Here is a 15,301-nt window from a genome sequence, read left to right as displayed (position 1 = left end):
TGTCATTGCAGCCTTGCCCAAAATTGTAGCACGTTTGGTTTTTAAATTTTAGCTCTGCCGAGAGACACAGAGGCGGATGTCCTGTGTACTCGGCCCCTCTCGGCTCCCCTCGGCTCCTCCCGCCCTTTGGCCCGGCTCCTATGATGGACATAACACAGGTCCAATGGCGGAACTGGGTGAGACTGCCTCATTTAAAAGATCCATAAGGAAATAAGACAATGGTATAAAAACTAGGTGTAAAGTAGAAAATAATATAACAACAGTAGGCAAATAAATGGGAAGGGGGGGGGGGGGAGGGAGGGGAAGGGAACAGATAAAGTGCACTTATGTGGTTAGTCTGTAACAGTGTATATGGAAGTAAACTCTATATACAAATCAACAAGTGCGGATGCAATAAATGGTAGACGTACATATGTTGAACAAGGAACCAATTGTATATGAAACAATATGTTCTGTCCTCACGTGTTGTTTCTGAGTATGTTATGTATGTATTTTTTTTCTTTCGTAAAATCAATAAAAACTATTTTGAAACTGAGTTTGAAATAAGGGTACTGGTCAAGCTCATCAGAAGTCTATGTCTCCGTATTTTTTCCAGGTAGTAACAACAAGTAAAGCAGCATGACAGCCAAACAGGTGGAATGTTTAAAAGGTGAAGTCAGCCATGACAATGGCAGCCTGAAATTTTATTTTCTTGATGGATTTCTTTAACCATTTTACAACAGCGTGCACCAGCGCTTTTAATATGCGGTGAAGCTCAAGGCTAGTAGGTGGTCTCTCAAGCATGTCATGGCTTTTTTTTCTGCGGAGCTGCCGTGATTCTATTCCAGCATCTCCGTCAATGGAAACCCAGACAATGGAAAGGAGCAGCCAGTATCCTGCAGGGGGGGAGAAGAAGTGTTCCGCGGATACCGAGGTCACCCCAGCCCTGGACGACTTTACCGAGAACTCAGCTTCTGCTGAGGAAGAAGCCGCTGAAGAAGAGGGATTCTAGCGGCCAACTCAGTCCAGCCCTGCCCCCTCCTCCTTCAGAGCCTGTCCGGCAACCTGTCAGATCACTCTGCAGTGTTAAGGTGTTAGTGGAGAATTGTGGGACATTGGTGCTGGATCAGAGATGGAAGCTCCATGATCAGCCGATGAGCATGTTGTTTATGTACAGACGGCCGACCAGGAACAGAACTTGCAAGAGACCAACTGCAAAGTCAGCCACAGTAAGAGAAACAACAACCTGAGGAGCCAGAGGGGCAATTCTGAGCATTCTTTGTGATCACACTGTGTGTTGTGTGTGATGATCGAGTGAAGGCCGGTGCCAGCTGTGTCTTCCTGTCACAATTTCTGTCCTCCTTATGTTAGTCTGCCCCCTCCTCTTGTTATCCTGCCCCCCTCCTGTCACACTGCCCAGCTACCCCCCCTCCTGTCACACTGCCCAGGTACCCCCCCTTCTGTAATACTGCCCAGGTACCCCCCTCCTGTAATACTGCCCAGGTACCCCACTTCCTGTCACACTGCCCAAGTACCCCCCCACTCCTTTCACACTGCCCAGGTACCCCCCTCCTGTAATACTGCCCAGGTACCCCCCTTCTGTAATACTGCCCAGGTACCCCCCACTCCTGTAACACTGCCCAGGTACCCCGCCTCCTATCACAATTCTAGGTCCCCCTCTCCAATTACAATGCCAAGGTGCCATCTGTGTCATATCAAAGAGTCACCCTAGTTCCTGTGCCCCACCTTTGGTGTAAGCTGTGTGTTCAGCTCATACTGCACACTGGGACAGAGATCACCTTGCTAATCCTTCTGGCACCCAAAGAGAGAAGAGCAAATGTTTTACACAGGACAGTGCACAGTGTACATATAGCAAGTCTGTACTGTAAAAATATATGTAGCGCTATTCTTTTAAAATTTAAATTAGTTGTAGCTGCAGTTTTGGCTCAACTTATTATTGCCTAAATTTAATGGGTTTCTGTGTCAAATTGGCTGGACTGTGCAGATTTCCATCTAACCATGGGTGGTGCTGTCATCATTGGTGGATTGGGAAATACAGTCTGGTCAGACACATTGACTACTCACTGCTCAGAGGCTTTCCGGTGGGAGCGGTTCACACACCGGACATTTCTGGGTAGGAGTATTTAAGGCACAGACGCCATCTTTCGGGGTCTTTCGTCTTTGACTATCGGTTGGTCCGTGCTTCCACTCCCCAGGCCCAGGGGTTGGGTTGGCGCTTCCCACCTCATGGCCCTCCTGGCCCTCCTGACCTGGGAGACTACGCATCCTTAAAGTTCTGCCTTGAGCTTGGCAGATCTAAGGCCTAGCTACTAAAGGAAGGATCAGAGTCTTAGTGGCCTATGGGTCTCTTTGCTGTCAGGCCTGCGGGAAGAAGCAAGTAACTGTAAGTGTAAGTGACAAGGGGAGGACTCTTCGGGAGAGGACCAAGCATTAGGCTGGTATCTTGAGAAGAGCCTGGGAACTCAGTCGGAGACGCATCTTGGATTAGTACCACAGTCAGTTCTTTCAAGACTTTAGATCATTCAATTTCAATTTGTTCATCTAGAATCGTAAGGTCTGTGGCAGAGACCGTCTTCGAGCATTGCATCGGCTGCTAGGTCAGTTAGAGGGGCCTATCCAGTGATTGCTGAATCCAGCTTTAGAAGTTTTATTCGCTGGATGTAGAAATTATCTCCGACCGCAACGTCCAAGGTATCTGAATCCCTTTTTCACCCTCTGTCTTTCTATTGCGTGTGATGTTACTGAATAAAACTTGGAAAGAGAAAAAAAAAGGACTAAGTGTTGGAGCCAGTGTTTCAACTGAACGAGTGATGAGTACCCCTAGGATGGACACTGGAAGCAAGGTAACTGTAAGCCCGAAAAAAAATAATTAGCAACACCTTTGGGGTTGAAGAGGTTAAAGTAATAATCTAAAACAGGGAGCACAGGTCTGAGTAAAGCCTCCAAGTTATTAATAACCCACCCCGAAAGTATCGGATAATGTATTGCTACATATATATATATCTATATATATATATCTATATATATAGATATATATATATATATGTGAACAGAAATGCAAAATCTTTACAATTTTTGTGAGACAACTTTGTGATCAGGGATGTGCACCTGCTGTTTATTCGTAGTCCAGCAAAAGGCATGACATTTTGTTTGAGCTGCCCTTCACCATTGATATGCATTAATATGTAGGGGCTCATTTACATGTGCATTTGAGAGGTGGTGAAGAGGCGTTGTATCGCCTCCACACTGTGTGCTTTAACCCCTTGAACACCACACTGCACGCAGTTTTGGAGAGCTTGCAGAGCGCCGGCATTCATTTGAATTTGTCACTGTCAGTGGGTACTACACCTACTAAAAGCAATAGAGGGTGTAATTGAATCTGCGGCATGCAAATGTGGAAAAAACTTAAATAAAAAATGTGTAAACATATATATATATATATATACGCACACACACGCAAGTGTGTTTAAGCTTTGGTTTAGGGTGCACACCCTAATGCAACAGGCTTTGCACGCCTATGCCTGGAGCCCATCCCACTGGCTCCCTACTGTCAGTAGTTGAATACAAGCTGTTGGTGACAGCTCAGTCACAGTTCTGTTTTCACCAATTGAGCACGCTCCAAACCAAGACAGCAATGCATACTATATTTGTGGTGACTGGGTGTTTAACCACTTCAGTCCCGGAAGATTTGACTGCTTCAGTCCCGGAAGAGCTTTCTTTTGGTGCTATCTGATCACCTCTGCGGTTTTTGTTTTTTGCGATTTAACCCTTTCATGACTAAGCCTATTTTTGAAATTTGGTGTTTACAAGTTAAAATCCGTATTTTTTGCTAGAAAATGACTTACAACCCCCAAACATTATATATATTTTTTTAGCAGAGAATCTAGAGAATAAAATGGCGATTGTTGCAATATTTTTTATCACACGGTATTTGTGCAGCAGTGTTTTAAACGCAAATTTTTGGAAAAGTGACACTTTCATGTATTTTAAAAAATCCAAACAGTAAAGTTACCCCAATTTTTTTGTATAATGTGAAAGATGATGTTACGCCGAGTAAATAGATACCAAACATGTCACCCTTTATAATTGCACGCACTCGTGGAATGGCGACGAACTACGGTACCTTTGAATTTCCATAGGCGACGATTTAAAAATTTTTTACGGTTACCAGGTTTGAGCTACAGAGGAGGTCTAGGGCTAGAATTATTGCTCTCGCTCTGACGATCGCGGCGATACCTCACATGTGTGGTTTGAACACCGTTTACATATGCGGGCGCGACTTCCGTATGCGTTTTCTTCGCTGCGCGAGCTCGCGGGGACAGGGGCACTTTAAAAAAAAATGTTTTTTTTTTTTATTTAATTTATTTATTTTTGTACTTTATAAATTGTGTTGTTGTGTAAACATCCCTTGTGACAGTAATATGTGGTGACAGGTACTCTTTATGGAGGGATCGGGGGTCTAAAAGACCCCCGATCCCTCCTTTACACTTCAAAGTATTCAGATCGCCGAAAACGGCGATTCTGAATACTGTGTACTTTTTTTAATTCGGCGCCATTGGCAGCCGAGTAAACGGGAAGTGACGTCATGACGTCGCTTCCGCATTTACAAGAAGAAGGCTGGAACGAAGCCGCTCGCAGCTTCGTTCCAGTCCGCCCCCAGCCGCCGAAGGCAGCAGAACGGACACCGTTCGCACGGGAGGCCCGGTAACAGCGGCGGGAGGCGGCGGGAGGCGGGGGATGTCCCCTCCCGCTCCTCCGGTATAACAACCGAGCGGCTTTTAGCCGCATCGGTTGTTATATTCGGGTAGCCAATCGCCCGCTGAAAACAACGGTACCGGGATGATGCCTGCAGCTGAGGGCATCATCCCGGTATAACCCCGGAAAGCCGAGTACGCATATATGCGTTCGGTCGGCGGGAAGGGGATAAACAAAAAAAGAGCGACAATTTTGAAAAAAAAACCACAGTATTTTGTACTTTTTGCTGTGATAAATATCCCCCCCTTTTTTTTTTTAAAAAAAAAAGCTAATTTTTTTCTCAGTTTAGGCCTATATGTATTCTTCAACATATTTTTGGTAAAATCGCAATAAGTGTATATTGATTGGTTTGCGCAAAAGTTATAGCGTCTACAAAATAGGGGATAGATTTATAACATTTTTATTATAATTTTTTTTTTACTAGTAATGGCGGCGATCTGTGATTTTTATCGGAATTGGGACATTATGGCGGACACATCGGACACTTTTGACACATTTTTGGGACCATTGACAATTATACAGCAATCAGTGCTAAAAATATGCACTGATTACTGTAAAAATGACACTGGCAGGGAAGGGGTTAACACTAGGGGGCGATCAAGGGGTTAACTGTGTTCCCTGTGTGTGTTCTAACTGAAGGGGGAGGGGACTGACCTAGAGTGGATGACAGATTGTGATTCCTAGCTATTAGGAACTCACGATCTGTCCAAATCAGGAAGTGGTTTTCAGTAAGCAAGAGCAGATCTGCAATCAGGAAATCACCAGATATTCTTGAAACTAAGGCGGTAAAGGAAGAGAAGAGAGGGATACTATTTAAAATATAGATAGATAGATATCTATATAGATAGACATCTATCTATCTATCTATCTATCTACATTGTAGCTAAGTGTAATTTCTTCAGTGTTGTCATGAAAAGATCTAATAAAATATTTACAAAAACGTGTATTCTATCTTTTCATGTGACAACACTGAAGAAATGACACTTTGCTACAATGTAAAGTAGTGAGTGTACAGCTTGTATAACAATGTAAATTTGCTGTCCCCTCAAAATAACTCAACACACAGCCATTAATGTCTAAACCGCTGGCAACAAAAGTGAGTACACCCCTAAGTGAAAATGTCCAAATTGGGCCCAAAGTGTCAATATTTTGTGTGGCCACCATTATTTTCCAGCACTGCCTTAACCCTTTTGGGCATGGAGTTCACCAGAGCTTCACAGGTTGCCACTGGAGTCCTCTTCCCCTCCTTCATGATGACATCACAGAGCTGGTGGATGTTAGAGACCTTGTGCTCCTTCACCTTCCGTTTGAGGATGTCCCACAGATGCTCAATAGGGTTTAGGTCTGGAGACATGCTTGGCCAGTCCATCACCTTTACCCTCAGCTTCTTTAGTGAGGCAGTGGTCATCTTGGAGGTGTGTTTGGGGTCGTTATCATGTTGGAATACTGCCCTGCAGTCCAGTCTCTGAAGGGAGGGGATCATGCTCTGCTTCAGTATGTCACAGGACATGTTGGCATTCATGGTTCCCTCAATGAACTGTAGCTCCCCAGTGCCGGAAGCACTAATGCAGCCCCAGACCATGACACTCCCACCACCATGCTTGACTGTAGGCAAGACACATAGTGAGGCCTGTTCTGAGTGGAACCTGTCCTGTTAAACCGCTGTATTGTCTTGGCCACCGTGCTGCAGCTCAGTTTCAGGGTCTTGGAAATCTTCTTATAGCCTAGGCCATCTTTATGTAGAGCTACAATTCTTTTTTTCAGATCCTCAGAGAGTTCTTTGCCATGAGGTGCCAGGTTGAACTTCCAGTGACCAGTATGAGAGAGTGAGAGCGATAACACCAAATTTAACACACCTGCTCCCTATTCACACCTGAGACCTTGTAATGCCCCGTACACACGGTCGGATTTTCCGATGGACATTGTCTGATCGGAGCGTGTTGTCGGAAATTCCGACCGTGTGTGGGCTCCATCGGACATTTTCCATCGGATTTTCTGACATACAAAGTTGGACAGCAGGAGATAAAATTTTCCGACAACAAAATCCGATCGCGTCAATTCCGACCGTGTGTGGCCTGTTCCGACGCACAAAGTGCCACGCATGCTCAGAAGAAATTCCGACACGGGACAGCTCGTTCTGGTAAACTTAGCGTTCGTAATGGATACAGCACTTTCGTCACGCTGCAATGTTCAAAATGCTTTAATACAGCGCACTCTCTTCTTCTTTATAATGTGACAAGAATTAAGTAGTTTTGCTGCTCATATTCACACAGACTTCTCACAAACTTCTTTCGTTACTATTTATCAGGATTCCCTCAATATATTTTGATTTCTCACATCTGACAACATATTTTTTTTATTTTTTTTACTTTAATGTAGAATCTTTTTTTGTGTTTCTCTTTTTTAATTTTTTTTTTTGGTGATTTTGATTTGTACTCCCGAAAATGTTTGTGTGTTTTTTGTGACAAGTTCCCACAACACCACTAATATGTTGTTCTATTTAATCTGTAGGAGATTGTTTGTTGTTGTTGTCTCTTGTTAATTTCACATTTTATGTTAGAAATGTACCTGAATCCTCACCAACAAACTGTCCTTTTTGGATGAAAACACACACAGGAGAGTAGAATTTACCTAAAAATATTTTATTAAGGGCTCACAACTATAAACAAAGAGGGAGGCAACGCTGGAGAAACTGCAGAAGTGGGCGAAACCTTGGACCCCCAGGGCAGACATCAATTATTTAAAAGCAAAATTGGTGGCCTGAGGAGTCCATATCTAAGGGAGGGCAGTCTGGTCCAGAAGTCCCAGAGATCCGGAAAGCAGCAGATGACATCTGTGTCCCCAGGCTGTGGTCATACGAGAGACTGCATCTTCTGTCAGACCAGACTGAACCCAGGGTCATCACTCTCAGGTCTTCCTTCCACGCTTCCTTCTAGGCTTTGGCTGTGGTGGTGGAGTTGTGGCAGCAGGAGGAGGAGGAGGAGGAGGATCGTCCCTCTCCATGACATCCGTCTTGTGTGTCAGTTCCCCACTCTCCCCCTTACGTAGGATTTTATAAATCAGGTCCTCAGAGATCTTGCGTTGGCCCTCCTGCATGCCCTGCTATTTTGTGCCAGCCATGCAGGCAAAGGCCTCTTCAGGACTGGGGAAGGCTCTGAGGGACGCCGAAGCCTCCTGGATCAGCCTGTATGCTGAATCCTGCACGGGACTCGGAGTGGCCTTCCTGGCCCTTTTGTATGGCAGGTGGAGGGGAGGAACCTGAGACTCAGTCAGGCTGCGACTTGTCCCAGGCTTCTCTTGGCTGCCACTTAGCCCCGCCTCCTCCTGGCTGCCACTAATCCCCGCCTCCTCCTGGCTGACACTAATCCCCGCCTCCTCCTGACTGCCACATTCCAGAGCCTCCTCCTGGCTGAGGTCTTCCTGTGTATGAAAAAGGGACATAGTTTTAGTTTTTTTTACATCAATCACACACAATTTTCACCTCCTGACTGCTGCAAATTGAATGTTAACAAATATAACAGACTATCCTTCTGAGCCCAGCATTTTTCATTCTTGTCCCAATTTTGGGTGCCCACTACTGTCTATTGATATGTAAAACGCTTTTTTTAATCAGCAATTAATGATCAATAATAACATCTATAGTAAACATCATTGCTTTATTGCCCAGAAATCTGTAGAAGAATGCTATACCTGACTCCAGCTGGGCTCCTCCACTTCTTCCTGGCTGGAAGGCCCAGGTTGGACATCGGAAGCCTCAGCTGGGGTGGAAGGAAGAGTGGAAGGAAGAGTAGAGAGGGATTCCCTGACTTCAGTGTGGTCTGACAGAAATCGCAGTCTCTCATAGTACCACAGCCTGGGGACATAAATGTCATCTGCTGCAGCTCCGGATCTCTGGGAATCCGTGACCTTCTTGCGCTCCCTAAGATATGTGCTCCTCAGGCCACCAATTTTAGCTTTTAAATAAGGGATGGTTGCTGTGGGGACCACCGGCTTCACCAACTCCAGCAGTTTCTCCAGCGCTGCCTGCCTCTTTTGTTTGTGATTATAGTGGGGGTGTCTGACCTGCCACAGACAGGGCAGCTCCCTGTACTTGTCTATGAACAGGGGCAGGAAATTGTGGTCGTTGAACCCATCCATTTTCTCTGCAAGACACAACACAAGACAAACCCTAATGTCAGGCCAAACTCCCCTAATCTTGTTACAATATAGGCTTCAATTTCGAAGCAGTATAGGCCCAAGTTTAGATCCTACCTTCGTTAGCACGATCGGCGTCTCCGATGCTCCTTCCTCCGCTCACAGATCGTACGTAAGACGTGCGCGTTACGATTTATACACACTGCGCATGCGTATAACTCCGCCCGCCCCTGACGTTCTTTCTAGTCTATTCCCCGCCCCTTTTCGTTCGGCGCAGTGGAGGAAGAGCACATGGCGGATAGACAGCAGGATCGTGCTAAGTACAGCAACGAGGAGGAGGAGGAGGAAAGGCCGGAGCCTGAAACGTTCCAATCCAGAAGGAGATTAAAGGACTCAAATATGTCCCTTGGGGAGATGTTGGAGATGGTGGACATCCTGAAGAAGGCCGACTATGATGGAAAGTATGGGCCTTACCCCAACCCCAATGTCCGAAAGGCCAAGATCATGGTGAAAGTGGTCAGGAGTCTGCACCGGAAATTCGGGGTACGACGATCGAAAGATCAGCTCAGGAAGCGGTGGTCGGACCTGAAATTACGAGAACATGAGCAGTACAGAAAGATCCGGAGAGTGCTGCAAAAAAGTAAGTAGTTGTGCTGTGTTCCTATTGTTCTTGTGTTCATTACGTTCGTGCTGCTCCATGTGCTTTTAGAAACTGTTGTACAGTTTAAAATGGCAACTTTCATGTTCATGGGCACATTATTCGTTCGGATCACACATTTTTATTTCGGACTATAAAATACCATTGTTTAGGCCATATGCATTTGGCCACCATTTTGAGGCCCTATACTTGTCTTCAAAGAATTGGGTTGTGTAGATGGATTTGTTACTAGAATGAAATGCAAACTAGATTCTGTGTAAGGAGAGGACGCTGAGCAGCTGTTTTCACATCTGGACACTGGAGCACCAGTGTGGGACCCCAGAACACCATTTTTATTAGGGGGGCCACACAGGTGCTCCAGTGTATACTATAGGGGGGGATACATCTGTGAAGCTTGTACTAAACAGGTAAAGTATCGCAGATTGACAAAGGACACTAAAAATGCTACATCTTGGAACTCTGCTAAAATAGACAATTGTACCCCACTTCCAAGCAATGTTTCATCTTTATAGTTCTGCCATCAAATATCTGTGTGCTAATTATACCATTTTTGTTTTACATAGGGGAGAAAAGACTCGGAGGACACCCCTCATCCGAGGAGACCAGAGCTCCCCCCCCTCTGGAAGAAGGGGAAATCCACCCAACACAAGATGAGCAGGAGGAAGAAGACGTGGTGGAACTAGTCACCACAACAGGTGAGTGTCTGCGACCACAGGCTCCGATAAGAGATGGATGGCGGCATATTTTTTAGACCTAATTTATTTTGGGTTTCCTCTCTTTTTAGGTGATCGTGAGGTTGTGGATGAAGATCCTTTCACATCAGAAAGTACCCAGATCGTGATCGGGGAGATCATGGGGTGTAATTTACAATTGGAAATCATCAAGCAAAACATCAATGATGTTATTCCAAAATATAAAAACATCATTGATGTTTTGGGGCGAGTTTAAAGCCCCTCCAAATCACTTTCTTCTTTTGTCTGCTACAATGTGCTAAATGTTTTTGTGATTTTTCCCAAAGCCAAATTTGGAGGATGCACACAGTGTGTCAACATGTGCTATCTGCCATCACGGGAGATCAATGGATGCGTTTTGGGGGTGCAACCCCTTCCTCAATAATAAAGTAGCGGTGAGGAAGGGGTTTCTCCCCCAAAACACGTCCCTTGATCCCCCGTGATGGCAGCTAGCACATGTTGACATTGTGAAATTTGTGTGCATCTTCCAAATTTGGCTTTTCCAGGGGTGATTTCCCCCCATCTGAACGCAATATCAAACACAGTTCCTAAATACTCATGTCTGATATTGCCTTCCAGTTCTACCAAATGTGAACTTTGTAAGATCAAGATTTGTGTCTTTCTTGTGGGTTTTACACAGGCCTGTTTTCTATAAAATGCACATTTTGATTTTGGATAATGCCACCACAAAAATTGTTATACAACAAACATGTCAGTTTGTCAAAAAAACCTTTGGTAAATGCACATGTGATTGTGCAGGTATTAAAAAGATTGCTCATCAAGAATGTGTGGATTATTGTCTCATGCTACAACACTTTTGGGGTGATGTAATTGTTGTTTTATGAGAAAATGGGGGTAATTTCCTAAGGGCAAATCCTCGTTGCACTACAAGTGCAGTTTCAGTGCAGTTACAAGTGCACTTGTAGTGAAAAGTGTCTTTGCATTTAGTAAATAACAGCCAACAGTGCTTTGTATAAGGTTACACAATCACGACATTTTCTGGACTCCACACATTTCTGTCAGGGTCAGCTCAAACAAACACAAGCAGTAAATGTCCACAAAGAAGAGCCTGGGGGGAGATGCCTGTCGAGAACTTGAGGTCCTGCAGACTTCTCCCTGTGGCCAAATACCGCAAGGTAGCGACCAACCTCTGCTCCAGAGTGATGTCTTGCCTCATGCAGGTATCCTGCCTGCTAATATAAGGGGTCAGCGAAGCCAACAAACGGTGAAACACGGGGTCCGTCATTCTGAGAAAGTTCCTGAAATCATCAGGATTATTCTCACGGATCTCACGGAGCAAAGGCATATGAGAGAACTGGTCATGCTGAAGCAACCAATTCTTGGTCCATGAACTCCTCCCCACCCTGTTCATGGACTGGACTTGTGTCAAGGTCAGGACCCCAACACCAAGCCCCCGCACAGCACGAACTCTACGGGGAGTACGCATACGAAACATGGCTAGAAAATGGTCGGCTGCTCAGAACGAAGTAACAGAACGCACTGAAGAACAGCAAGGCCTGTGAAGAGCGACCTGAAAAACAGCAACGAGCGGGCAAGATCGCACAGAAAACTCCGATACGAACTGACTGCACGCACTGAAGAGCAGATACAAACCCACAAGCACAAACTGAACGGCAGAAAACGATCTGAAAGCCACGAGTCTGAAAAAGTGCGAATCGTCTCTCACCAAACTTTTACTAACATGAGATTAGCAAAAGGAGCCCAAAGGGTGCCGCGCTTGGTTCTGAACTGGTCTTTTCTAGTCTCGTCGTACGTGGTGTACGTCACCGCGTTGTTGGCGATCGGAAATTCCGACAACTTTGTGCGACCGTGTGTAGGCAAAACAAGTTTGAGCCAACATCCGTCGGAAAAAATCCTAGGATTTTGTTGTCGGAATGTCCGAACAAAGTCCGACCGTGTATACGGGGCATAACACTAACGAGTCACATGACACCAGGGAGGGAAAATGGCTAATTGAGCCCAATTTGGACATATTTCACTTAGGGGTGTACTCACTTTTGTTGCCAGCGGTTTAGACATTAATGACTGTGTGTTGAGTTATTTTGAGGGGACAGCAAATTTACACTGTTATACAAGCTGTACACTCACTACTTTACATTGTAGCAAAGTGTCATTTCTTCAGTGTTGTCACATGAAAAGATATAATAAAATATTTTAAAAAATGTGAGGGGTGTGAGATACTGTATATAGATAGTATATATCCACTTGAAAACCAGGCCTTTTCTGACACTTTTTGTTTACAGTTACAGGTACTGTAACAGTTACCTGTTTACAGTTACAGAGGAGGTCTAGTGCTAGAATTATTACTCTTCCTCTATCGTTCGTGGCGATGCCGCACAGGTGTGCTGCGAACACCGTTTACATATGCGATTGCGACTTATGTATGCGTTCGCTTTGCATGCGAGTATGGAGGTATCGGGGCACCTTAATTTTTTTTTCTTTTTTCTTGTAAATTTTTTTACACTGTCCCTTTCATTTTTTTGATCACTTTTATTTCTATTATGTAAATATTCCTTGTATTAGAAAAAAGGGATGGCAGGTCCTCTTTATGGAGAGATCTAGGGTCTATAAGACCTTGTGACAGGTTGATTCTGTAACCTTTACCAGTGTAAGGATAGTGGAGTCAGATCCCAATCTTTCTGAATTTGAGTTTGAACAGCTAAGCCATTAAAGCCAGCAACCATGAACCAGGATGGTGGACTGGTCCTTAAACAGCTAATCTGGTCAGTCTAGAAGTGCCCAAGGAGTGTCCCCTAGGAGATGGGCTTTAATAATGTAGCACTACTCCCGTATGAGCCGCAGGAATTACTGTCCAGGTCTTCCCAACTTCTGCCCGGCAGCCAGGCACACAACAGGCTCATTCACTCTCTCTCCAAAGACCAGTCTAGGGGATGTTTTTGTTGTTTTTATTTTTGGAGAACTTGGATAGGGATGAGGGAAGTGATGAGATACTCCAAGAATGAGAACTATGTACAACTGTGGTCTTGGTTTTCCTTTCATGACAAGCTATGATGAAGTCCGGGCTTGTAACAAACAGTAGACTTCAGCTTAAATAGTAGTAGAGCAATTTGAACAAAGCCCCTCTAAGTCGGAAAGTATCTGGGCAGAGCCCAGATCCACAGCAGACTATAATAAGGCAATCGAGGGGTAGCTAGAGCACAAGGTTCTCGCAAGGCCCAAGGACAGATGGAGCATCCTTTCAATCTTCCGAGCAATACTCTCCAGTGATAACAGACAGATCTATGGCAGACAGCTCCCACCAGTCAGCTTCTTCCAAGCACCCTGGTATCAGCATTCCTCTGTCAGGTTGCCCACCTGAGGCCTCCTCCCTGAAGCCTGTGCCCAATCGCTCAGTTCTCAGTGCTCCCTAGAGCAGAGAGCTGGTGACTGCACCTCTTTCCTGGCCGAGACTTTGCTTTTACTGGGGCAGAGATAACTCCGCACACCAGGGCTTTTTTTCTTAGAGAATAGGTGTAGAAACTCAACAACGCTTCTACCGGACCATTCCGCATCAAAATCACAAGCACCCCTCCCACAGGAAGACAGCATGCCGCATCAAATGGCAGGTGTGGTCAAACTGCACTAACTGTGAGGGAGAGTCTTAATGGAGCATTGTTAAATACCCTGAGTGCATTATGCACAGGGTTCAGTGTTGAGAAGTGCGCTATATACAGGGAAGGGAACTCTCAAAAGGTCATCATACCAAGACATTTTGGATAATTTTATGCTCCCAACTAGGGATGAGCCGAACACCCCCCGGTTCAGTTCACACCAGAACCTGCGAACGGACCGAAAATTTGCACGAACGTTAGAACCCCATTGACGTCTATGGGACTCGAGCATTCAAAATCAAAAGTGCTCATTTTAAAGGCTAATTTTCATGGTATTGTCCTAAAAAGGGTTTGGGGACCCAGGTCCTGCCCCAGGGGACATGTATCAATGCAAAAAAAACTTTTAAAAACGTCCGTTTTTCCGGGAGCAGTGATTTTAATGATGCTTAAAGTAAAAAAAAAAAAAAGTGAAATATTCCTTTAAATATTGTACCTGGGGGTGTCTATAGTATGCCTGTAAAGTAGCGCGTGTTTCCCGTGCTTAGAACAGTCCCTGCACAAAATGACATTTTTAAAGGAAAAAAAGTCATTTAAAACTGCTTGCGGCTTTAATGTAATGTCGGGTCCTGGCAATATGGATGAAAATCAGTGAGACAAACGGCATGGGTACCCCCAAGTCTATTACCAGGCCCTTTGGGTGTTGTATGGATATTAAGGGGAACCCCGCATCCAAATTAAAAAAGGAAAGGTGTGGGGCCCCCAGGCCCTATATACTCTGAACAGCAGTATACTATACAGGCGGTGTAAACAAGACAGGGACTGTAGGTTTGTTTTTAAGTAGAATCTGTTTGTAATTTTGAACTGGTACATTTTAGAAGTGTAGCTCCAGCCAAAAAATCTGTTTTTAAGCTTTTTGGAAAACATAGGGATAGGTTATCACCCCTGTAACATTTGTTTTGCTGTCTGTGCTCCTCTTCAGAAGATTTCACCTCACTTTCTGTCCCAATGACAAATGTTTTTAGAAAATTTGGGGTTTTTAGTAAAACAAGGATTGGTGATAAAGCATCAGTGGAAAGGAGAAACTTTTTCCCATATTAACTCTTACAGGAGTCAATTTCCCTTCCTAGGGGTAGATTTCATTTCACTTCCTGTTGTCTCCTTCCGTTTGCAAGTAGGAGTCGTTTGTAAGTTGGATGTTTGAAGGGGCCTGCCCTATATACTCAGCAGAATTTTGGGCCTTAGGTGTTGTTGTGGCCACAACACTGTAAGCCCTCACAGGGCCCTGCTGTGAAAATATTAGATCAAGAATTGTAATTACATGCCCCTGTTGAACAGGGTCAGAAAAACTGGGCCTTTGGTTATGGTGGTGGTGGTGCTGGTGCCACAACACTGTAAATCCTCACAGTTACACTCGGTGGGTGCAGAAACAGGCCCTGCTGTGAAATATTAGA

This window comes from Aquarana catesbeiana, linkage group LG08, assembly GCF_042186555.1.
Source record: "Aquarana catesbeiana isolate 2022-GZ linkage group LG08, ASM4218655v1, whole genome shotgun sequence".
In the NCBI taxonomy this organism is placed as follows: Eukaryota; Metazoa; Chordata; class Amphibia; order Anura; family Ranidae; genus Aquarana; species Aquarana catesbeiana.
Note: the sequence above shows the minus strand (reverse complement) of the source record.